The 23865-nt window shown below is 39.6% G+C and overlaps 1 protein-coding gene across 1 annotated transcript in view; it reads left to right on the forward strand.

Annotated features, from left to right (window-relative positions):
- Positions 1 to 23865, forward strand: part of LOC124613098 (PHD finger protein rhinoceros) — a 246420-nt gene that overhangs the window by 203330 nt on the left and 19225 nt on the right. The window lies entirely within an intron of this gene.

Below are 23865 nucleotides of genomic sequence, written 5' to 3' on the forward strand. Positions count from 1 at the left end.
GTCATTTGATTCCAAAAAAAAAGATAAATGCCATTGAAAATGGTTTCTACTTAAAATACATGTTACATTTCTAAGGACTATATTGATAATTTATATGACTCCTATCCAAGTGTACTTCAGCTATACAAGGGGAACACAGACTGCACTGACAAAATTTCTAAGGTTGTGAAGAGATATTTTTTGAATATTTTGGTCTCCAATGTAATAAGGTAATTATGATTTATTAGTTTATTTTTGTGTAAAAGCCCTCATGCAGTCTCCTCTACCGAGCCAGGTGGTGCAGTGGTTAGCACACTGAACTCACATTCGGGAGGACAGTGGTTCAAACCCGTGTCCGGTCATTCTGATTTAGGTTTTCCATGTTTACCTAAATCGCTTCAGGCAAATGCCGGGATGGTTCCTTTGAAAGGGCATGGCCAACTTCTTTCCCCAACCTTCCATAATTTGATGGGACCGACAACCTCACTGTTTGGTCCTCTCCTCCAAATTAACCAACCAACCGATCAAGTAGTCTCCTCTCATCCCTACCCCAAACAGAATTTGCCAGCATCCCCATATTTCTCATGTTACTAGAAGACTGGTTTGATGCAGCTCCCCATACTACTCTAGCCTGTGCAAGCCCTCTTCATCTCCATATAGCTACTGCAACCTACGTCCTTCTGAATCTGCTTACTGTATTCATCTCTTGTTTTTCCTCTATGATTTTTACCTCTCACGCTTCCCTCCAGTACTAAATTGGTGATCTTTTGATGTCTCTGAATGTGTCGTATCAATTGATCTCTTCTTTTAGTCAATCTGTGCCACGAATTTCTTGTTTTCCCAATTCTGTTCGGTACCTCCTCATTAGTTACATGATCTGCCCATCTAATCTTCAGCATTCTTCTGTAGCACCACATTTCTAAATCTTCTGCTCTTTTCTTGTCTGAACTGTTCATCATCCATGTTTTACTTCCATTCATGGGTACATCCCAGACACTTTCCACATTCGTGTTTGATATATCTTGCAGGGTAAAATACATTAAAAAAGACCATGCTGCAAGATTAGTTCTTCATATTTATTTTAGTTGTTTCAGAGATTACAAATTATACAATAAAGAAGGCAGAAAGTATAATTAACCTAAAAAAAAAAAAAAAGGTTGGGTGAGCTCTTGAACAGCTTAAGCTGTGTTCTTAGGATCCTTCATAACCACATCCTTGGAAAAGAAAAAGAGCAAAAAAAATTTTGATGGCCAATATTATTCCTAAAAGGTAACCTTTTCTTGTGGCTGTACTGTATGTATATTAATTTAAACCATTAACTTTTCATATTTGTGTGTTCACACTATTTAGCAGAGATGTTGGTATTAACTGATTACATCACTTGTCTTATGCTTTGAACATCTGCTTTCATTGGGTAATGAGATCACTTAACATGAGCTATGATGGGCTGACAAAAGCTCCCTGTGCAGTTCAGTCTCAAGTTCAGTGCTTCGAAAGCTGCTGTGCTGTGTGGAATTTGTATTTATTCTTTTGTAATACAAAAACACATTTGTGAATGTTTTTTTTAAAATCATGTACGAGGTGTGTTCAAAAAGTAAGGTGACTTTAAATTTGTATGAAAAAATATTTATTTATTCATCAGTATTCATGGTGTCCCCTTCAAAGTAATCCCCTCAGATACAATACACTTGTGCAAATGCTTCTTCCAATTCTTGAAGCACTTCTCATAAGCACTTTTTGTTACAACATTGAGTACTTTCAATGATGTAGTTTTTATTTCCTCAGTCAATGAAAATCGTTGTCATTTCATAGTCTCTTCAGTTTTGGGAACACGAAAAAGTCACAGGGGGCCAAATCCGGCAAATATGGTGGCTGAGGCATGATTGTCATGTTGGTTTTGGCCAAAAAATCTCCAACAAGCAATGATGAATGAGCAGGTGTATTGTCGTGATGCAAAAGCCATGAATTGTTTTTCCACAATTCCGGACATTTTTTGCGTATTGCTTCTTGCAAATGGCGCATAATGTCAAGGTGATACTCCTTATTGACCATATGACCTTGAGGCAAAAATTCATGATGCACTACGCCACAGTAATTGAAAAGAACAGTGAGCAAAACTGCGACTTTTGATCGAACTTGACATAATTTTTTCAGTCTTAGCTCTCCGTGATACTTCCATTGGGATGATTGGGCTTTGGTTTCGGCGTCATAACCATAAACACATGTTTCATCATCAGTTATGACCCTTTTGAGCAAAGCAGGATCATCATTGACATCATTCAAGGGCTCCTGAGTGATCCTCATATGCCACTTCTTCTGAGCTAAATTGAGAAGTTTTGGAATAAACTTCGTTGACACACATCTCATGCCCAAAATATCTGAAAAAATTGCATGTCATGAGCCAACTGATATGCTAACATCCTCAGCAACTTCTCTTGCAGTAATTTAACGATTTTCCAAAGCAATTTTCATGTGCTGGGGCGTCCAGAACGAGATTTGTCATTGGCATCTCCTCAGCCATCTTGAAATATTTTGTACCACTTGTAAACTTTTCTTTTACTTAGAGCAGACTCACTTTTTGCCACTGTCAACGTTTCAAGTGTTTTAGAGTACTTGATTCCCATTTTTCGCACAAAGTTTGATGCAAATTCTTTGTCCCATTTTCTTATAATCATCGAAAATTGACGAGCACACTAGAACACATCTAACCGTTCTATCTGTCAAAAACAAACGAAGTATGCTGTACACTTGAAACTGTTGACATATGTTCAGGGCATGTGTGTCAACATAACAAAAAAAAAAAAAAGTTCGATAATCGAATGTACGTTGCCCGCACAGTTTGAAGAGTTACCTTACTTTTTGAACAGCCCTCGTATCTGTCTTCCATTAGGTCATCATATTGGTTATTTCTTATGTATTGGAAACCAGCAAAGACCATCCTTGTTCTGTCCACCATCCATTCACGTAGCTATGTATTCTGCCCAATTCTATTTCATTTTCCATATAAAATCTGTATATCATTGCTTTAAGTCAAAACTAGTAATACACACTGACTGACTGCACACTTAGTCTTCAAAACTAGTTAGTTACCGAAAGTCCACCTGTATCCTTTTCTTTATTTCTTTTGTTGTGCATCCAATCATGACTTCAACTGCCCTAAATTGAAAAACCGAATATTGTAGTTATACTTAGTGATGTTCTGTGAAATTATATTTATTTGTTCATGAACTAGTTTTTGGCTTCATAGGCTATTTCCAAGTGACATCTGTGTATCAAAAACACAGATAAGGTTACATGTGACTTGTACAGATATTATTTATACAAAAGATACAAAATATGACATAGATTGTTTGCTTAAGGAAGTATGCTATTTTTTTACATTGTGCAGAAATAATTACATTAACTAAACTTTGCCATGGCCATCGGAGTTTGTGTTTGGGTGTCGTTGTGGGTATGTTTGCGAATGTGCGTACTATTGTACTATTGATGGAAAAAGAACAAGTGTTTAAAAGCTAGTGTGAATGCTTCCCCCCACCCCCCACCCTCCACCCCCCACCCCCCTTGCACAAATCTATCCACTATAAATGAGAAGTGCCTTTTCCTTTTTTTCCGTGTTGCTTCACCAGAAAATTTTTGTTATTGTTACAGAAAAAACAAAAGTTTTATGTATGGAGATACATTTAACAACTGGTGAAAAATGGAGTTGAGTTTGCAATTTTAATATGGCATTTCCGACTAAAACTCAATTTAACAGAGGGGAACAAAGTAATTGAGTATGATCGTTTAATACTTAGCTGTCATGTGTTTGTTGACTCTCAATAGGATAATCTTTCTGCTTTTCTTAACAGTCACATTATACATATATGAGTGGGTATCTGTTAAAAGATGATCATCAAAGATTTAATCTTTCTTTGTTAATCTCCAGCTTCTTTTGTGTTAACCTAATTGACATAGCTCTTCCTTACTGACAAACACATACTTTTATAAAGTGATTGCATATGGTTTTACACACACACCATTGTGTCGAGGGCTGCAGTTTGTCTTTACTTTTGAATGCTGCTGTCGTAATAAAATGCAGATATTTAGTTGCAAGACATTAACTTTTTTGTGAGGTTATTTGAAATTTTGCCTGCAGTGGGATGATGCACCAGTTTTGTTACTACTAACTGGTTTCTGTTGGCCAAGCAGAGAAGTGGTGCAATTTTACACATTTTTCATAGTATTTTATCAATCACAACTGTAAAATTTCAGATAGTATGGACTAAAAGTGAATCCATGTAGTTAGCCTATCAGACTGATTATAATATTTGTTCTGCAACTGAAAATCTTATTTGCACACATTTGAGTAGCAATGTCTATGTCATGTAATACTGCTGGATTTGCTTTGGATTTATGCAAAAGATCCTCTAATATATTTGTAGACTCATCAGTAGGAATGTTTTTAAAAAAGCTTGTGATGTTAAACAATACTAGTTCAGAATTGAATGGCATTTGCATATCTTTAATATCAGTACAAGACCTATGGAATTTGTGCTCCTTATTACTTATTAACAATACCAAACTTAAATTCAAAATAGTTTCCATTTCAATGATATAATCTCGCTCTCTCACTAGCAGCAGAACTAGAATACACCAAATTTGGGTCTAATTTTTTTAAAGTCTGTGTAAAATTTGTAAAAAATGTAGACCCCAAGCTTGGTATCTGAGCTACTCAAATATGTGTAAAACAGATTTCCTGTTTCAGAACTTGTTTTAGAATCAGTCTGAGGGCCTAGCAGTGATCTTTTCGCATAGTCCCACACCATCTGAAATTTTCATGGACAAATTTGAACAAGTTTTCTCACTGAAATAACCACAGAATATCAAAATCAAATACTGGTTCAGATATGTGGATGATGTGCTGTATTTGTGGACAGATAGCACTTGATTATTAGATATATTGCAACATAATTTACTCCCAACATAAGAAAATCCAGTTCACGATGGAGCTGGGACAATCCTCCTTAAATTTCTAGGATCCCAATATAGACATTAGCCCAAAGAGACACGTACTTATTATTTGCAGACCAAACATAACTACAAACACAGTAGTGCCACACAGCCATAAACAAGTGGCTTTCCATTTTATGGTACAATCCCTCGTATCTGTTCAGTAATCTGAATCTGCTTTTGAAGCAGTACTTTTTTTGAGTCAACACTCTTCTGGCTGGTTTGATGCAGCCCACCATGAAGTTCTCTGCTGTGGCAGTCTTTTCATCTCAGTGTAGCCTTTGCAACCTATATCCTCAATTATTTGCTGGTTTTATCTCAATATCTGTCTTCTTCTACAGTTTTTACCCTCTACAACTCCCTCCAGTACCATGGAAGTTATTCCCTATTCCCTGATATCTTAAAAGATATCCTATCATCCTGTCCCTTCCTCCTGTCAGTGTTTTCCATATATTTCTTTCCTCGCCAATTCTGCAGAGAACTTACTCATTTCTTGCCTTATTAGTCCAACTAATTTCCAACATCCTTCTGTAGCACCACATCTCAAATGCTTGCATTCTATCCTGTTCGTGTTTTTCCACAGTCTACGTCCCACTGCCATACAAGGCTGTGCTCCAAAGGTACACTCTCAGAAATTTCTTCCCAAAATTAAACTTTTTATGTTCTCCATTCTCCATCTGTCATGGGTTATTTTGCTGCACACATAGCAAAATTCTCTAACTTCATCTACTTCATGACCACCAATTATGATGTTAAGTTTGTCGCTGTTCTCATTTCTGTTGCTTCTCATTATTTTCGTCTTTCCTTGATTTACTCTCAATCCATATTCTGTACTTGTTAGACTTTTTATTCCATAATTCTTCTTCATTTTCACTGTGGATAGCAATGTCACAAGTGTATCTCAACATTAATATCCTTTCACCTTGAATTCTAATCCCACTCTCGAACCTTTGTTTTATTTCTGCCATTGCTTTTTCGACATATGGATTGACCAGCAGGGGTGAAAGACTACATCCCTGTATTACATTTTTTTTTAAATTCAAGACTACCCCGTATCATATTCTTTTCAATTTGTGTACTGCCTTCTTGGTCTTCCACTCTAATTGTTCCCTCTTGCTTGTTGTACATTTTTTATATTACCTGTCTTTCCCTATAGCTTATTCCTATTTTTCTCAGTGTTTCAAACATCTTGCACCATTTTACATTATGAGACACTTTTCCTAGGTCAACAAATCCTGTGAGTATCTTGATGTTTCTTCAGTCTTGCTTCACTCATCAACTGCAGTATCAGAACTGTCTCTCTGGTGCATTTACCTTTCCTAAACCTAAACTGATCATCATCTAACATCCTCAACTTTTCTTTCCAATCTTCTGTATATTATTCTTGTCAGTAACATGAATGCAGGCGCTGTTAAGCTAATTGTGTGGTAATCTCTCACTTGCTGGCTCATGCTATCTTCAGAATTGTGTGAATGGTATTTTTCCGAAAGTCTGATGCTGTTTATCTTGAAGTTTTCCCGGCGTATCGATTGGTCCATCGTATTTCGGGCTTGCAGCCGGATCACGTTGACATCTTGGCACGATATTTCGGCTAACAAACATGCAGCAATCTTCGGGTGAGTACGAGACTGAAGATTACTGGTGCGCGTCGTTCTATATATACCGAAAATTGGCGCGGCGGCGCCTGCACAGTGGAGAAGGCTAATACCGCCCCCCTTTCTAATTTGGCGGGCTCTGCAGCAGAAGCAGGCCGCGCATGCGTAGTGGTGTACCTACATTTGCGCTATCTGTCGTAAAGTGCCTTCGCGCAGCTGATGCGCGGTAGTCGAAAGTATAAAATCAATTTTTGTCAACCGTCGCACTAGATGCAGACCCATGTCTCTGTGAAGCGATTAAAGAAATTACAGGATCCCATGCTTTATCCATCTGAAAGCTCGATTAATAAGATCTTTTGCCAATCATATCTCCACGGACTCCTTGATAATGGATTCCCAAAAAGATCTAGTTGTCGCAAAAATTTTTGTTACACAATAATCCATGGAGTGTCCCGTCGAAATACAGTGTTCTGCTATGGCTGATTTGTTGGGCTGTAGTAGACGTGTGTGGCGCTCATGCTCCACGCATCTTTCCCGTACTGTGCGAGTAGTTTGGCCAATGTAGGATTTGCCACATTGACAAGGGATCTTATAAATACCCGCCTTCCTCAGACCCAGATTGTCCTTCACAGAGCCAAGCAAAGCCGATATTTTCGTAGGTGGTCGGAAGATCTTTTTAACACAATGCTTCTTTAAAATCCTTCCTATTTTAGAGGAGAGGTTACCCACATACGGAAGAAACGCCCTGGACCTGACCACCTCTTTGTCTTCTTCTTCTTGTTTCTCTTTACATTTCTTCTTTGTTACAGCTGTGCGGATTTGGCGTGTAGAATATCCATTCTCCCTGAAGACGGATTGCAAATGTTCTAATTCTTTAGGAAGGCTGTCCTTATCAGATACCACATGTGCCCGGTGCACCAGAGTACGCAGGCAAACCCATGGTTTGTGCAGGGTGGTGGGAGCTTGTCGCCTGCAAATACAGATCTGTGTGTGTGGGCTTCCGGTAGATGGAGTGCCCCAAAGATCCATCGGTTCTACGATTGACAAGGACATCCAGAAGCGGCAGACATCTATCTTTTTCGACCTCCACGGTAAACTGAATATTCTTGTGAATGGAATTCAGATGTTTTAAGAATCCTGCCAGTTTTTCTTCTCCATGGGGCAAAACTACAAATGTGTCACCCACATAACGCCAGAAGACTTTCGGTTTAAATTCAGCCGACTCGAGTGCCTTCTCCTCAAAGTCCTCCATAAAAAGCTTTGCTACCAGAGGGGACAAAGGACTGCCCATGGCAACACCGTCAACTTGATCAAAATATTCATTATTGAATAAGAAATAAGTTGAGGACAGGTAATGATGAAATAAGGCTGTTATGTCGGCTTTGAACCTTCTGCTAATGAGTACCAGTGAATCCATCAGTGGAACCTTAGTAAATAAAAGAGATGACATCAAAACTCACTAATAAGTCAGAATTGTGGAGTTGGAGCGACTTCAGTCTACTAACAAAATCGGCGGAATTACGAATGTGATGTGGACACTTGCCCACATAAGGTCTCAGTAACGAAGACAGATGTTGTGCTAAGTCATAGGTTGGCGCACCGATATTACTAACAATAGGGCGTAATGGTAGTCCCTCTTTATGAATTTTCGGAAGACCATAAAGCCTCGGTGGAACAGAGCTATGCGGTTTCAGTCTTTTAATGACTTCAGGTGGAAGCGTAGAAGAGTTTAACAAAACTGTCGTTTTTCTTTCTACTCTGCTCGTCGGATCCTTGTCGATCTTCCGATATGTGGATTCACCAAGGAGGCTATAAATCTTCTCGCTGTAGATGTTTCGTGGCAAAAGTACCGTCGCATTGCCCTTGTCCGCTCGGAGAACCACAGTGTGGGGATCTTCACGTAGTTTGCGAAGTGCAGCCCTTTCGCTAGAAGAAATGTTGTTCTTCAGAGGAGTCGCTTTCTTAAGTGCACGGCATGTTTCACGCCTGATTTCTTCAGCTGCATCGCTGGGAAGGGGTCTAACAGCTTCTTCAATAGCACTTATGAAATCCGCAAAAGGTGGAGTCTTAGGTGTAGGAGCGAAGTTAAGTCCTTTTCCGAGTACAGACAGCGTCGCATTGTCCAAAACTCTATCTGTGAAATTAACCACGGAGCGTCGAAAAGTGCCTTCTTGCGGCGATGCTGTCGATAGACGTGCAAACTTCGATGACTGCCTAGAAGATGACTTGTTGTGAGCCCAGTCCGCTTTGGCCCAAGTGACTCCATCAACCCACTCCCAGGTGAAAGAAGGAAGACTGGATGCTATTTCCAAATGAAGGTGATACAGTTGTCTTGAAATCAGATCCAGTTCACGGTGAGTGAAGCAAATCATCTCCTTTACTAGAGCCAGGCTAGCCTTCCGAGTTATATTCCTGGCGACGGCGGTCTTGATGAAATGTGTCACTTTGGCAAACTTAAGGATAAAGCCATTGTCCCGACACTTCAATAAAAAACACAGAGAGCTAAGTAATCTTGCTCGTTTGTTGCGTAACTTATCCAAACTCTGGACGTTTGCTACCATCTCCTCCCCGTAAAGGTGCCTGATATGTATCTTGAAGTTTTCCCGACATATTGATTGGTCCATCAAGATGTCAACGTGATCTGCCTGCAAGCCCGAAATATGATGGACCAATCAATACGCAGGGGAAACTTCAAGATCCCTTTACGGGTAGGAGATGTGAGACCTGAGTTTCTCCTGGCGTATACAACTTTCAAACAACTTATTTTACCTGCTGACAAGGGCAATGCCACCGTTGTTTTAAATAAACATGATTATGTACAAAAGATGCAACGTTTACTATCTGATTCAACGTATCGCAGAATCGATGCTGACCCCACGAAAAGTGTTGAGAGAAAGACCAACAGCCTCCTGAAGAAAAGTGGTTTGTCACAGGACACAATCAAGAGGCTTAACACCTATAGTGCGGTTCCCCCTAGGTTATATGGCCTTCCAAAGGTTCATAAGGAAGGGGTTCCTTTCCGTCCTATAGTGAGTAACATCGGCGCCCCGACATATTGTGTATCCAAGCATCTTGCTTCTCTGTTGAGTCCACAAGTAGGACGGTGTGAACATCATATCAGGAACTCAGCTGATTTTTTTACGTCGTTTGGAGGGACTGAGGCTGAATGACTCTGATATTTTAGTGAGTTTCGATGTGGTCTCTCTCTTCACTCGTGTTCCTCTGTCTGATTCATTGCGGTTAATTGAAGCCAGGTTTGGTGCTGATTTAACTAATCTCTTTAGGCATATGTTGACATTCACTTACTTTTTATTTAATGGCCAGTATTACGAGCAGACAGATGGAGTTGCGATGGGTAGTCCGTTGTCTCCTGTGATCGCAAATTTGTTTATGGAAGACTTCGAGGAACGTGCATTGGAGTCGGCGCCTTTAAAACCCGCCTGTTTCTATAGATACGTTGACGATACCTTCGTTGTTTGGCCTCACGGTAGGGAGAATTTGAATGTCTTTCTAGAACATCTGAACTCCTATCCACCCGAACATTCGTTTTACGATGGAGGTGGAAAAGGATGGTTGCCTTCCCTTTCTCGACGTGTTGGTTAGGAGGAAGGATGATGGATCATTGGGACATGCAGTCTACAGGAAACGTACTCACACCGACTTGTACTTACAAGCTAATAGTTGTCACCATCCGGCTCAGCGTGAAGGGGTACTTCGTACCTTGGTACACAGGGCACATATCGTTTCTGACGCTGTGACTTTGCCAGCTGAGCTGTCCCATCTTGAAGTTACATTTCGTCAAAATGGTTACAGTGATAGACAGATTGAACGTGCGTTGCGCTATCGACCAACTGTACATCAGGTGATTGATGATAATTCTGAGTCAACACCTAAGTCTACTTCCTTCTTGCCTTACGTAGGAAACACGTCCAATAAGATCGGTCGTATTTTACGGAAATACGATGTGAAATGTGTTTTCCGACCTCCATCTAAAATTAGAGCACTTTTGAGTTCCGTTAAGGATGATCTTGGACTGCGTAAGGCCGGTGTATATCGTGTCCCTTGTAGCTGCGGCATGGCATATATTGGTCAAACTATCAGGACCGTGGAGGACAGATGTACTGAGCATAAACGGCACACACGATTACAGCAGCCAAATAGATCTGCTATTGCCGAACATTGCTTGGATACTGGTCACCCCATGTTATATAATAACACCGAGATATTGGCATGCACGTCCAGCTATTGGGACAGTGTGATTCGGGAGGCAGTTGAGATTAAATTAGCGAGCAACCTTGTTAACAGGGATGGAGGTTTCTGTTTAAACTCTGTTTGGAATCCGGCTCTCTCCCTTGTCAAGAAACAGAGGGACAGACTCAATGCTACCTCACCTGCGAATTCATAGTCTCACTATCGATAGCTCTGACTTTGGCCATCTTTGGTGGCACTAGTGTTCAGTGTGTGTGTGTTATCTTTCCTGCTTGGGTCCGAGAACCGAGGTATTAAATTTGCATGTACGCCGCCTGTCCGTTGCAGTTTGCCTTGAAAATGGCGGGGTGTTCTCCCGCCGAAATATCGGCGGTCGCTGAAAGTGTTACCTGGCTGAATTCCCGGAAGTTATTTGAAGGGTAGGAGATGGTAGCACACGTCCAGAGTTTGGATAAGTTACGCAACAAACGAGCAAGATTACGTAGCTCTCTGTGTTTTTTATTGAAGTGTCGAGACAATGGGTTTATCCCTAAGTTTGCCAAAGTGACACATTTCATCAAGACCGCCGCCGCCAGGAATATAACTCGGAAGGCTAGCCTGGCTCTAGTAAAGGAGAGGATTTGCTTCACTCGCCGTGAACTGGATCTGATTTCAAGACAACTGTATCACCTTCATTTGGAAATAGCATCCAGTCTTCCTTCTTTCACCTGGGAGTGGGTTGATGGAGTCACTTGGGCCAAAGCGGACTGGGCTCACAACAAGTCATCTTCTAGGCAGTCATCGAAGTTTGCACGTCTATCGACAGCATCGCCGCAAGAAGGCACTTTTCGACGCTCCGTGGTTAATTTCACGGATAGAGTTTTGGACAATGCGACGCTGTCTGTACTCGGAAAAGGACTTAACTTCGCTCCAACACCTAAGACTCCACCTTTTGCGGATTTCATAAGTGCTATTGAAGAAGCTGTTAGACCCCTTCCCAGCGATGCAGCTGAAGAAATCAGGCGTGAAACATGCCGTGCACTTAAGAAAGCGACTCCTCTGAAGAACAACATTTCTTCTAGCGAAAGGGCTGCACTTCGCAAACTACGTGAAGATCCCCACACTGTGGTTCTCCGAGCGGACAAGGGCAATGCGACGGTACTTTTGCCACGAAACATCTACAGCGAGAAGATTTATAGCCTCCTTGGTGAATCCACATATCGGAAGATCGACAAGGATCCGACGAGCAGAGAAGAAAGAAAAACGACAGTTTTGTTAAACTCTTCTACGCTTCCACCTGAAGTCATTAAAAGACTGAAACCGCATAGCTCTGTTCCACTGAGGCTTTATGGTCTTCCGAAAATTCATAAAGAGGGACTACCATTACGCCCTATTGTTAGTAATATCGGTGCGCCAACCTATGACTTAGCACAACATCTGTCTTCATTACTGAGACCTTATGTGGGCAAGTGTCCACATCACATTCGTAATTCCGCCGATTTTGTTAGTAGACTGAAGTCGCTCCAACTCCACAATTCTGACTTATTAGTGAGTTTTGATGTCATCTCTTTTATTTACTAAGGTTCCACTGATGGATTCACTGGTACTCATTAGCAGAAGTTTCAAAGCCGACATAACAGCCTTATTTCATCATTGCCTGTCCTCAACTTATTTCTTATTCAATATTGAATATTTTGAACAAGTTGACGGTGTTGCCATGGGCAGTCCTTTGTCCCCTCTGGTAGCAAAGCTTTTTATGGAGGACTTTGAGGAGAAGGCACTCGAATCGGCTGAATTTAAACCGAAAGTCTTCTGGCGTTATGTGGATGACACACTTGTAGTTTGGCCCCATGGAGAAGAAAAACTGGCAGGATTCTTAAAATATCTGAATTCCATTCACAAGAATATTCAGTTTACCATGGAGGTCGAAAAAGATAGATGTCTGCCGTTTCTGGATGTCCTTGTCAATCATAGAACCGACGGATCTTTTGGGGCACTCCGTCTACCGGAAGCCCACACACACAGATCTGTATTTGCAGGCGACAAGCTGCCACCACCTTGCACAAACCATGGGTTTGCTGCGTACTCTCGTGGACCGGGCACATGTGGTATCTGATAAGGACAGCCTTCCTAAAGAATTAGAACATTTGCAATCCGTCTTCAGGGAGAATGGATATTCTACATGCCAAATCCGCACAGCTGTAACAAAGAAGAAATGTAAAGAGAAACAAGAAGAAGAAGACAAAGAGGTGGTCAGGTCCAGGGCGTTTCTTCCGTATGTGGGTAACCTCTCCTCTGAAATAGGAAGGATTTTAAAGAAGCATTGTGTTAAAGTGATCTTCCGACCACCTACGAAAATATCGGCTTTGCTTGGCTCAGTGAAGGACGATCTGGGTCTGAGGAAGGCGGGTATTTATAAGATCCCTTGTCAATGTGGCAAATCCTACATTGGCCAAACTACTCGCACAGTACAGGAAAGATGCGTGGAGCATGAGCGCCACACACGTCTACTACAGCCCAACAAATCAGCCATAGCAGAACACTGAATTTCGACGGGACACTCTATGAATTATTGTGGAACAAAAATTTTTGCGACAACTAGATCTTTTTGGGAATCCATTATCAAGGAGTCCGTGGAGATATGATTGGCAAAAGATCTTATTAATCGAGACGGCGGCTTTCAGATGGATATTGCATGGGATCCTGTAATTTCGTTAATCACTTCACAGAGACATGGGTCTGCATCTAGTGCGACGGCTGACGAAAATTGATTTTATACTTCCGACTACCGCGCCTCAGCTGCGCGAAGGCGCTTTACGACAGATAGCGCAAATGTAGGTACACCACTACGCATGCACGGCCCGCTTCTGCTGCAGAGCCCGCCAAATTAGAAAGGGGGGCGGTATTAGCCTTCTCCACTGTGCAGGCGCCGCCGCGCCAATTTACGGTATATATAGAACGACGCGCACCAGTAATCTTCAGTCTCGTACTCACCTGAAGATGGCTGCATGTTTGTTAGCCGAAATATCGTGCCAAGATGTCAATGTGATCCGGCTGCAAGCCCGAAATATGATGGACCAGTCTGATGCTGTATTACCAGTCTCATATGTTCTACACATCGATATGAGTGATTGTTTTGTTGCCACTACCCCCAATGAATTTAGAAATTCTGGTGGAATGTTATCTATCCCTTCTGTTTTATCTTATTTTAAGTCTTTCAAAGCTCATCTAAATTCTAATTTTAGTACGGGATACCATTTCTCTTCCCTATCGGCTCCGGCTTCTGCTTCTATCACGTCATCAGGCAAGTCCTCCCCCTCATAGAGGCCCTCAATGTACTCTTTCCACCTGTCTGCTCTCTCTTCTGCATTTAACAGTGGAATTTCCACTGCACTTTTCATGCTTTTTGTTTCACTGAATATTGTTTTGACTTTTCTGTGTGCTGAATTAGTATGTATTCCTGAATTTCTCTGAACATTTTTGTACTTCCTTCTTTTGTCAATCGGCTGAAGTATTTCTTCTTTTACCCATGGTTTCTTCACAGTTACCTTTGTTGTACCTACATTTTTCTCACCAAATTCTGCTGTTGCCCTTCTTAGAGATGCCCATTCCTTATCGACTGAACTGCCTACTGAGCTATTCATTATCACAGTATCTATAGCCTCAGAGAACTTCAAGTATCTCTCTTTATTCTGTAGTACTTCTGTATCCCACTTCTTTGCACATTGATTCTTCCTGATCAGTCTCTCAAACTTCAGCCTGCTCCTCAACATTACCAAATTGTGATCTGAGTCTATATCTGCCCTGGGTATGCCTTACAATCCAATAACGAATTTCAGAATGTCCGCTGACTATGTGTAAGCTAAATGAAGTCTCTCTGTATCCCCTGGCCTTCACCAAGTATACCTCTTCCTCTTGTGATTCTTGAACAGAGTATTCACTATTACTATCTGAAATTTATGGCAGAACTCATTCTTCCTCTTTTTTCATTCCTACTGCTAAGCCCAGTAATCCCAAACCCCATGACTATTAGATTTTCATCTCCCTTCACGTACTGAATTACCTGTTAAGTATTCCCATACACTTTCTCTGTCTCTTCATTTTCTGTTTACGATGTTGGCATGTATAACTGAAATATTGTTGTCAGTGTTGGTTTGTTGTTGATTGTGATGAGAACAACCCTATCACTGAACTGTTCACAGTAACTCACTCTCTGTCCTACCTTCCTATTCATAACAAATCTTACTCCCATTATACAATTTTTTGCTGCTTTTGATATTACCCTACACTCATCTGACCAGAAATCCTTGTCTTCTTTCCATTTCACTTCACCGACTCCCACTGCATCTAGATTGGGCTTTTCCTTCTCGGTTTTCCAGCTCCCTTACCACATTCAAACTCCTGACATTTCATGCCCTGACCTGTAGAACACGATAGTTTTGTTGGTTATTCAGTCTTTTTCTCATGGTCATCTCCCCCTCAGCAGTCCCTACCCAGAGACCCAAATGGGGGACTAGTCTGAAATCTTTTGCCAGTGGAGAGGTCATCATGGCACTTCGTCAGTTACAGGTCACAGGTCTATGAATAAATGTTATGTGTCTTTTAAAGCAGTGGTTTCCATTGCCTTCTGCCGTGTCATACCATTGATAATTGCTGGTTCATCGCCTTTTAGGGGCAGTTTCCCCACCCCGACAAAAGAGTGTCCTGAGCCTTTGTCCGTTCCTCCACCCTCTTTGGCAAGACTGTTGACAGAATGTGGGTGACTTCTTACAATGGAAGTGTTTGGACCCCATTGCTGATGATTTTTATTCAAAATTTATGCAGTAGTGGGTTTCGAAGCTGGGACCAGGACGTTTTGATTACTTATCAAAGATCCTGCCCCTAGACCACAATACAGTATTACAGACTGCCAAACATATAATTGCTAGTAATGGCTGCAGCTCTTCTCTGATTGATGATAAACTACGAAAAAAGAAAATCTGTACACTGTCCAACAGAAACGAGTCAGTAGTTACAAAAACTGGTGCGTCATCCAATTTTTGGAACCATTTCAGATGTGTTGTTGTTGTTGTTGTTGTTGTTGTGGTCTTCAGTCCTGAGACTGGTTTGATGCAGCTCTCCATGCTACTCTATCCTGTGCAAGCTTCATCATCTCCCAGTACCTACTGCAACCTACATCCTTCTGAATCTGCTTAGTGTATTCATCTCTTGGTCTCCCTCTACGATTTTTATCCTCCACACTGCCCTCCAGTACTAAATTGGTGATCCCTTGATGCCTCAGAACATGTCCTACCAACCGACCACTACTTCTAGTCAAGTTGTGCCACAAACTGCTCTTCTCTCCAATCCTATTCAATACCTCCTCATTAGTTATATGATCTACCCATCTAATCTTCAGCATTCTTCTGTAGCACCACATTTCGAAGGCTTCTATTCTCTTCTTGTCCAAACTAGTTATTGTCCATGTTTCACTTCCATACATGGCTACGCTCCATACAAATACTTTCAGAAACGACTTCCTGACACTTAAATCAATACTCAATGTTAACAAATTTCCCTTCTTCAGAAATGCTTTCTTTGCCATTGCCAGTCTACATTTTATATCCTCTCTACTTCGACCATCATCAGTTATTTTGATCCCCAAATAGCAAAACTCCTTTACTACTTTAAGTGTCTTATTTCCTAATCTAATTCCCTCAGCACCACCCGAGTTAACTCGACTACATTCCATTAACCTCGTTTTGCTTTTGTTGGTGGTCATCTTATATCCTCCTTTCAAGACACTGTCCATTCCGTTCAACTGCTCTTCCAAGTCCTTTGCTGTCTCTGACAGAATTACAATGTCATCGGCGAACCTCAAAGTTTTTATTTCTTCTCCATAGATTTTTAATACCTACTCCAAATTTTTCTTTTGTTTCCTTCACTGCTTGCTCAATATACAGATTGAATAACATCGGGGATAGGCTACCACCCTGTCTCACTCCCTTCTCAACCACTGCTTCCCTTTCGTGCCCCTCAACTCTTATAACTGCCATCTGGTTTCTGTACAAATTGTAAATAGCCTTTCGCTCCCTGTATTTTACCCCTGCCACCTTCAGAATTTGAAAGAGAGTATTCCAGTCAACATTGTCAAAAGCTTTCTCTACGTCTACAAATGCTAGAAACGTAGATTTGCCTTTCCTTAATCTAGCTTCTAAGATAAGTCGTAGGGTCAGTATTGCCTCACGTGTTCCAACATTTCTACGGAATCCAAACTGATCTTCCCCGAGGTCAGCTTCTATCAGTTTTTCCATTCGTCTGTAGAGAGTACGCGTTAGTATTTTGCATCCGTGACTTATTAAACTGATTGTTCGGTAATTTTCACATCTGTCAGCACCTGCTTACTTTGGGACTGGAATTATTATATTCTTCTTGAAGTCTGAGGGTATTTCGCCTGTCTCATACATCTTGCTTACCAGATGGTAGAGTTTTGTCAGGATTGGCTCTCCCAAGGCCGTCAGTAGTTCTAATGGAATGTTGTCTACTCCCGGGGCCTTGTTTCGCCTCAGGTCTTTCAGTGCTTTGTCAAATTCTTCACAAAGTATTGTATCTCCCATTTCATCTTCATCTACATCCTCTTCCATTTCCATAATATTGTCCTCAAGTACATTGCCCATGTATAGGCCCTCTATATACTCCTTCCACCTTTCTGCTTCCCCTTCTTTGCTTAGAACTGGGTTTCCATCTGAGCTCTTGATATTCATACAAGTGGTTCTCTTTTCTCCAAAGGTCTCTTTAATTTTCCTGTAGGCTGTATCTATCTTACCCCTAGTGAGACAAGCCTCTACATCCTTACATTTGTCCTCTAGCCATCCCTGCTTAGCCATTTTGCACTTCCTGTCTATCTTGTTTTTGAGACGTTTGTATTCCTTTTTGCCTGCTTCATTTACTGCATTTTTATGTTTTCTCCTTTCATCAATTAAGTTCAATATTTCTTCTGTTACCCAAGGATTTCTACTAGGCCTCGTCTTTTTAGCTACTAGGTCCTCTGCTGCCTTCACTGCTTCATCTCTCAAAGCTACCCATTCTTCTTCTACTGTATTTCTTTCCCCCAGTCCTGTCAATTGTTCCCTTATGCTCTCCCTGAAACTCTGTGCAACCTCTGGTTCTTTCGGTTTATCCAGGTCCCATCTCTTTAAATTACCACCTTTTTGCAGTTTCTTCAGTTTTAATCTACAGTTCATAACCAACAGATTGTGGTCAAGAGTCCAATTCTCCCCCTGGAAATTTCTTACAATTTAAAACCTGGTTCCTAAATTTCTGACTTACCGTTATGTAATCTATCTGAAACCTGTCAGTATCTCCAGGCTTCTTCCATGTATACAACCTTCTTTTATGATTAGTGAACCAAGTGTTAGCTATGATTAAGTTATGCTCTGTGCAAAATTCTATCTTTCATTTCTTAGCCCCAATCCATATTCACCTACTACGTTTCCCTTTCTCCCTTTTCCTACTACCGAATTCCAGTCACCCATGACTATTAAATTTTCGTCTCCCTTCACTATCTGAATAATTTCTTTTATTTCATCATACATTTCTTCAATTACTTTGTCATCTGCTGAGCTAGTTGGCATATAAACTTGTACTACTGTAGTAGGCGTGGGCTTCGTATCTATCTTGGCCACAATAATACGTTCACTATGCTGTTTGTAGTAGCTTCCCCGCACTCCTATTTTTTTATTCATTATTAAACCTACTCCTGCATTAGCCCTATTTGATTTTGTATTTATAACCCTGTATTCACCTGACCAGAAGTCTTGTTCCTGCTGCCACCGAACTTCACTAATTCCCAATATATCTAACTTTAACCTACCCATTTCCCTTTTTAAATTTTCTAACCTACCTGCCCGATTAAGGGATCTGACATTCCACGCTCCGATCCGTAGAACGCCAGTTTTCTTTCTCCTGATAACGACGTCCTCTTGAGTAGTCCACGCCCGGAGATCCGAATGGGGGACTATTTTACCTCCGGAATATTTTACCCAAGAGGACGCCATCATCATTTAAACATACAGTAAAGCTGCATGCCCTCGGGAAAAATTACGGCCGTAGTTTCCCCTTGCTTTCAGCCGTTCGCAGTACCAGCACAGCAAGGCTGTTTTGGTGAGTGTTACAAGGCTAGATCAGTCAATCATCCAGACTGTTGCCCCTGCAACTACTGAAAAGGCTGCTGCCCCTCTTCAGGAACCACACGTTTGCCTGGCTTCTCAACAGATACCCCTCTGTTGTGGTTGCACCTACGGTACGGCTATCTGTATCGCTGAGGCACGCAAGCCTCCACACCAACAGCAAGGTCCATGGTTCTTGGGGGGCCGTTTCAGATAACCTTGCAAAAAGAGTTAAAATGTCACAACTATAAACATGCATTTTGTAGTAACAACAGGGTATCAAAATTTTATTCAACATTAAAGACAGTTTGCAACCCTTGATGCAGAGTTGTGTGTGTAAAATCATATGAGTAATCCAGATGCAAAAGCCGCAAACTGCATGATAAGCGAAACAGAGATAATCGTGAAAAACTCATCCCATCTAAACTATTAAAGTTAAAAGTCTTTTATAAAAATAATTATTTATTCAGTGTCAATGGCTAAAATTTATGAATAAGTTTCATATTTTTTTTAAAAAAGTTATTGTTTATTATTTTAAAATGGCGGCCATATTTGTTCCAAGCCGCATGCGTTTTTTTTGGTATTTGCAAGCATCTACATTTTTTACAATTATTCAGTAGTGGATTGTCCTAAGCCTTTCAGATAAAATGCATTTGGTTCAACACACTCTGGGCTACAAATTAACATCATTATCACTTAGCTGAATGTATTTTGTAATACTTTTTAATAGTTCAAAGTTATGAGCCACAAATTTTAAAAACTCAATTTTCCGAAGAAAGATTAATTTCTCAGCTTTAATATTTTTTCTGCTATTGCACTGTATAGTATAGTTACTTTTTGCAGAGTACCAGTGGTGAGCAGCTTACAATTAAAAAAATACACTATTTTCAAAAATGGATTTTTCTTTTAATTTTTCCATTTTGTGGCCTGCAATTTCTTTGTTGGGAGACCAGATAAACATCTGAAAATTTCACAGTTAATAGACCTTTATGATAAACTTCAGTGTAAATTTCAACTTCGAGATTAAATTGGAAGTTATGGAAAAAATTACAAACATGAGGCAAAAATATGTTTTTTAACATCTGCGATATCTAGGCTTATGGAATAAAATATATCAGTTACAGTATATAATTTAATCCTATCTATGATTACTTACTTTTTTTATTGAAAATAAGCCTACTAATTACATTATATTGTTCTTTTGTTATTTGTTTGTAGTACATCTCTCATTGAACATTTGAGAAATTTGTTCACTCAGTTTGGATGTTAGATTATAAGTTCGCCTACTCACAGTTGTAAACTCCATGGGAGATAGCTTTCTTAGTACATTTTTAAGTGGCATCCAAACTTGATCCTTCTCAGTTTTTTAAAAAAGTTGTCCTTGGTCCTGGAGGGTGATAAAATACAACACATACATCTTGGTTTTGACAGTCAGTATTATCAGCTTTGCCAATCCACCCCTGTTCATCGTAAACACTAGCCACTATGTCTTTATTTTGAAGAACCAGTTCTACAAGTTTTCCACAGTGATGAAGTTCACTATCAGGCGAATTTGATGTGATCTTACACTTCAGTAAGTTGTGTAATGGGGTACAAAATAACGAAAAGATCGAGTGCCTTTAATCTTCTGACAAGTGTTGTACCTTTCCTTCTAGACACTGTCATAGACTTCTTGTATTTCCTCACATTGTACAAAAGCGTAGGTAATTCCTTGTTTTTTACAGAATTGAAACATTTCTTGAGGTGTTATGATGTGATTATCACCGGTCCATTGCAGACTTGCTTTTGTGACAGCTCACTTTGTTGTACCCCCGACACCATCACAAGCATTCTTCCCATGGCATGAAGTGAAAAAATGTTATTCTACATCAAACCCAAAATCTTCTTTATGAAAAGAGATGTTAATATTTTTTTTTGTTTTTTGTTTTTATACTGACGTTGCCTTATTCGTAAAGTAAATCAGTTTTTTTATGGAAGGGTGGTGCTGTTTAATCTAGTTTGTTAATTTTAGTTGAAAAATGTGCATTGCTGTACAGTGTTGTGTTCAAGGTAGTCACTTATGACACAAAAGCTGTGGATCATTAGTTTATCTTCAGCTTTATAATAGAGTACAAATGGATGAACTGTGGCCTATTTGTTTACCCAGTGGTGCCCTTGTACTTCATCTTGAACAACAAAGGAATAATTTCCCGAAAACTCTGCAAGAACTGAGCATTCATCAGCTGCCAAGGTTTGCTTTTTGTCTTTCAAAAATTTACTTTGAGATTTTGCAATAAAATGATGCATTTTCAGATTTTCAAGGTTAGCCACCAACTCTTCAAAAAACTCTTCTCATGACTTTATGACAGTCACCATATCAGTTCTGTCTTGTGTCACCCATTGTTTGTATTTTATATTGTCAGGTATCAAATCGTCTTCTTTGGATTCTTGAAACATGTCAAGTAAGGCTTGTTTGCCTGGACAGTCTTCACATTTTCCCTTGATCATACAATTGTAACTGTCAATATTGCATACCATAACTCCCAGAAGGTCTTTATAGTCAGCTCTAAGATTGGCCCCATCTATCATCAACTTTACTGTCTGATGATACAAACAAACACAAACATTATGGGTGCCAGATGCCCCTGCAACAATACACCATCTTGGTTTCAACTCACAAAAGTTTGATCTTCCAATTTTAATGTCAGGATTTTCTTTTTTAAATTCAGCAAATAGTTCATTTAAATTACACAATATTAACCTTTTTTGTCTTTGAATCTTAGAACCATTTTCTTTCACAGAAACACAGTCTTTTTTGCCAGACATCAAACGGCTGTTATTGTCATCATCGTAATACTTAATAACTTTATTGATTGTGTTTTCATCTACCAAATTTGATGCACTTTTCTTTTCTAATGCTGGTAAAATTCTCTGTTCCTTTACTAACTGCCTTGTTAACTTAACAAAACATTCTGACACATTAAATTCATCACTAACTATTGCTCGACTCCAAGAATTCGGCAGTAAACTGATAGTCTGAATTTTATTCTCTTTGTTTGAACTACTGAATTTAGTTTTTCTATCAAATCATTATATTTGGTTGGTGAAGTTTTAGAGCTTCCATCTGTTTTAGTACAAATTGTATTTTGAAATGAAACTTCGGAATTCTTTTTGACTGTAGCTGCCACTTTCTCAATTTGTGTATTTAAGGCACTTGGTCTTTTATCTTGACTTAGTTTTCTAATTTTACTAGCAGGTGATATACCCAGGATAATGGTTGCTGATAAGTCACAAAATTCTGTATCTGAGGTATCACTATCCTTTTCTCTTGTGAATTACAAATATCTTAGAATAACATGTTGAACACAAATGATTTCCCTGGTATGAGATTGACAAAAGGGCTTTTATTTTTAGAATAATGATCAAATGTTATTTCTTGCAAACCTTTTGTTATGGGTTTCTTATGTTTCTCAAAAGGGTCCATGCAAGACTGACCAAAAAGGTGATGAAATTTTTTTAAGTATTTCATTTCATGGTACTTGCATGTTGATTTGACCTCTGTGCCAACTCGTAAGTAAAACAACACTTTATCTTCTTCACTGTAATTTTTGATTAAAGTAATGTCTTTAGGATACACTCCGCACACACTTTTATGACATGCTTCATTAATAATAACAACAGAACACTGAGACACCATTTTTCAACTGCACAGTTCAAGAACTTCTAACTAAATAAGTGTGAGTAGGCAATTGTGGATGTAAGGGGGATGACAAAAATCAGTCTTGGATAGGCTTGCAGATGCAATTGTTAGCATGCAGAAACAATTACCACAGCGCTGTTTCGACAAATAATCATTAGCTAGTGTAATGTGGTGTGTTACATTATGCAATTGGTATACTTTATTTGATTAGCCTATATTATCCACTTCTAAAGTCACCTTCTTGTTATACTTGGTTAAAATGCTTAGGTTTTGGAAAATTATGTACCTCCACAATCTGCAAATAATTTTGTTAAGTTCCATTTGTATTCCTTTCATCCATCTTTCAATATTTGTAGTGAAATACCATCCTATCCAGGTGCCCTCATTACTTTCACAGTGTCATAATTTTCATTATTGACTGGCACAATTTTTTCTCTGTTGTAGGTTACTCTAATCTAACATCAAATTTCATGTCTTCCCAACATAAATATTATTTTTGTAATACTTTCATTGTTTTAAACTGTTTCTCATAACAAATGTTAATTGTACTTTCCCTCAAAAAGACATTTCAATTTTTTCTGTAATTCATCATATTCTATCATATTCTTATTGTCACTTGCTTAAAACCCTTGCCTTCACTTTAATTCCTTAAAACACTTGCTATCTCTTTGGAAGTTGCCATGCTCCTTCACAGATCATCTTTTATTTTTATTTTTTTGTATCAGAAATAACATTCACTATTAGTATAAATACCTTCATTAAGTAATTGCCCCTTTCGTGTATGTTGTTCACTTTATTTAATCTGCTATGAATCAAGTAACATTTTTTTTTCATAAAGCATAATGTGTAAGATGTGCACCCATGCCTGTTAAATAATGGATGAGGATCTTAATAATCCGTTATAATCGTTAGGTAACTAGTATCACCGACCTCATTTGCTCAATGCTTTTCCCCATTTTCCCCATAGCGACTTCTTTGTGTATGCACATGACATTATATCAGATACATAAAAGGATCCCCGTGTTGTTCTAGAATTTGATAATTATGTCTCCAAAGTCATCCAAACTTGGAAAAGCATGCACCAGTATCATTGCCCTTAACATTTTATTTTTCAGGAGATATGATCCCCTAAACAGCTGCTTTAGTTGCATTAACAGATATTGAAAAAGTATAGGATATCAACTTTCACAGCTTGAAATAAATATTCACAGAAGATCATAGAATTCACAGTCTTTGTCACATTTCATTTTATTTGCACATATAGTCAGTATCAGCTTTACAGCCATCA

Source organism: Schistocerca americana, chromosome 4 (genome assembly GCF_021461395.2).
Source record: "Schistocerca americana isolate TAMUIC-IGC-003095 chromosome 4, iqSchAmer2.1, whole genome shotgun sequence".
NCBI lineage: Eukaryota > Metazoa > Arthropoda > Insecta > Orthoptera > Acrididae > Schistocerca > Schistocerca americana.